General features: G+C 48.1%; 1 long non-coding RNA gene across 1 annotated transcript; it reads right to left on the bottom strand.

Annotated features, from left to right (window-relative positions):
* Positions 1-1,025: 1,025 nt before the first annotated feature.
* Positions 1,026-2,241, bottom strand: LOC139747730 (uncharacterized). Its single transcript, XR_011712452.1, has 2 exons — positions 2,004-2,241; positions 1,026-1,879 (listed from the first exon to the last, which is right to left on the bottom strand). It is a non-coding gene; the product is annotated as an uncharacterized lncRNA (long non-coding RNA).
* Between the last annotated feature and the right edge of the window lie 233 nt (positions 2,242-2,474).

The following is a 2,474-nucleotide window of genomic DNA, read 5'->3' as shown; positions in this document are numbered from 1 at the left end:
TATGAATCATGATGGTATGGGAACCGTTGTGAATCTCGTACCTATGATTCATAGTGAGTGAACCCAGGTGCCTTGGTGTGGTAACATAGCTGTTCTGGTGAGGGTGGAGGTGACGGCTACGGACTTACCAGTGAATTATCATCCATGGCATTATTTTGGACGGGTTTAATGACGTTTTGTCGCAACTGCCACACTTGCTTGGTGATTAACACTCATTTAGATCACGATTTTGGGTTGTTTCCAGCCTATCAATTTCCCAGATTATATTGTTATAATGGCCACTACCTGGACACAGAGTGTCACATAATGAAATAATTGTTAAGGGTTAGATTAGGAACAGAAAAACTTGGGAACTTGAGCTTGAACAGTTATGTGCTACCCTGCCGCCCGCAGTCATGTTGGCAACGCTGGTCAGTCGTGATGGCTTAGTCCCGGCGACTCCACTTCCCCCCTGGCCGTCTGGGGGCGCTCCAATCTGGACTTTTTTTCGCTCTGGATATTTCTTTTTGTCTCCTACTTGTTATCTTAAATAATCAACATAATGTAGATGTTCACCGCAATATAATGATACTGTGTACGCAGAGATATAAAACTGATACAGTATCGATTTAAATATTAACGATAAAATTGGCGGTCAAAATAGCAACAACCAATGAGGTGTGCGTGTCAGGTAGGAGGGAAGTGGAGTCGGCCGGTTATGGTAGTAGTGTTGCCAAGATGACTGCGGTATAGCTATAGGTAATGATAGACTTTACGTTTGTCTTACACAACAACACAGAGCCGGGCCCCCGGGGAACTGAGTGAGTCTTTACCTTTCCAAGGTTTCTGGGAATCGAGACTAAACACTGGAGACTGAGTTTATATCCCTCATACATCAGTATTATAAGGATCCGTTATACTGCTTCCAGCAATTAGAGAGAGAGAGAGAGAGAGAGAGAGAGAGAGAGAGAGAGAGAGAGAGAGAGAGAGAGAGAGAGAGAGAGAGAGACAGATGGGGTTGTGTGATTAGAATAACCATACAGGACGAACAGGAACATTAGTTTATTGCAGTAACATGACAAATTAACCTTAATTACATTTAATGTGACCTTCATCCCCCAGCCACGGCCATCAACAACTTGGTGAATCCTTGTGGCAACACAATGGACGAAGTTTGTGCAGACACTGGGGGCGGCGACGAAGGCTGTACCATACCTCGCGTGCAGTGTCCATGATGTCTTGTTGGTTCCTGGCCTCACTCACCCTCCATTCCCGGCTCATAATTGCCCACAGCTTCTCTGTAGGGATCATGTCACACCCTTCGTGGGCCAGTCCAAGACTTGGATTTCCATGTGGGCACTAGACCACCACACATTGCTCTACTGGTGTGTATTGAGCACTTATCCTGCACCAGCTGGATGACATTTGACTGTGGGACGCTCATGGTGCGAACAGGAGGATGAAGAACATCTAATATTTCACTGTATTGCTGGCTGTTACAGTGACCTTACCAGCTGGCCAGGCCCAGGTTTCCACCTCCATCCCCAACATGACCCTTGCACTCTGCCTCAGTGTTGAAGCTGGCAGATATGTTCAGAACTGTAACGGGTATTGTGAGGGCGCCTCCAGCACAGTCTTGAACCTGCCTCAACAGAGGAGAACATTTTTCATATGTCAACATGATAACGTCTTCCCAGTCACCTTCTCCCACTCCTAAATGTTGTAGGGCAGATCCCAGGCGCGCGTGCTTGCCTGTGTGCTTGGTTCAGTTGCTCTTCCTCAGCAGGAGTGTGGCAGTGTAGGTGTTGTTCCTGGAGACGGCGTCTGGTGGTGCCTGCATGACACTGCTGCGTCTGTGGCTGACGTGGACAGCTGACCTCATGGGTCTGTCCCGCACGACCTACCTACCCCAGCCGTTCATCCTCCTCACACGTCCTGCACAACCTGTCCCATCCGTTCATCCTGCTCACGCGTCCTGCACGACCTGTCCCATCCGTTCATCCTGCTCACACGTCCTGCACGACCTGCCCCAGCCGTTCATCCTCCTCACGCGTCCTGCACCGGGGTCGTCCACTTGGTGGTCTGGTGCGAGCCGACCTCTCCTACTGCCATCTTATCCACCTCGCTGCTCTCTGAGGAGGCCGTGTGGGGCAGCAGCAGTTCTGGCCACTGGTGTCCCAAGCAATGACTATATACACCATGATAGGAAAGCCACTGCTCCAACCAATACAAAAATGGATGACCAAAATACGTGTTGGCAACTTTGTGGGTCTCTCTCTCTCACGCCCTCTATAGTCATGACGCATAACCTTATTCTTCATGGGTCATTAATATAAATCTTTATTAAATACAAACGGCAGTATATAGTTTCACTCATCCTGATGTTATGTAGTTGTCATGTTTATCTCACCTTCAGATTTTCTCCTAGTACACATATGGTCAATAACAGGAGTAAAGGTTCTTATGCTTCCCTTCATTCAACTGACGTAGCAGAA

This window comes from Panulirus ornatus, chromosome 70 (genome assembly GCF_036320965.1).
Source record: "Panulirus ornatus isolate Po-2019 chromosome 70, ASM3632096v1, whole genome shotgun sequence".
NCBI classification, from domain to species: Eukaryota; Metazoa; Arthropoda; class Malacostraca; order Decapoda; family Palinuridae; genus Panulirus; species Panulirus ornatus.
This window is presented reverse-complemented; position numbering and strand designations above follow the sequence as displayed.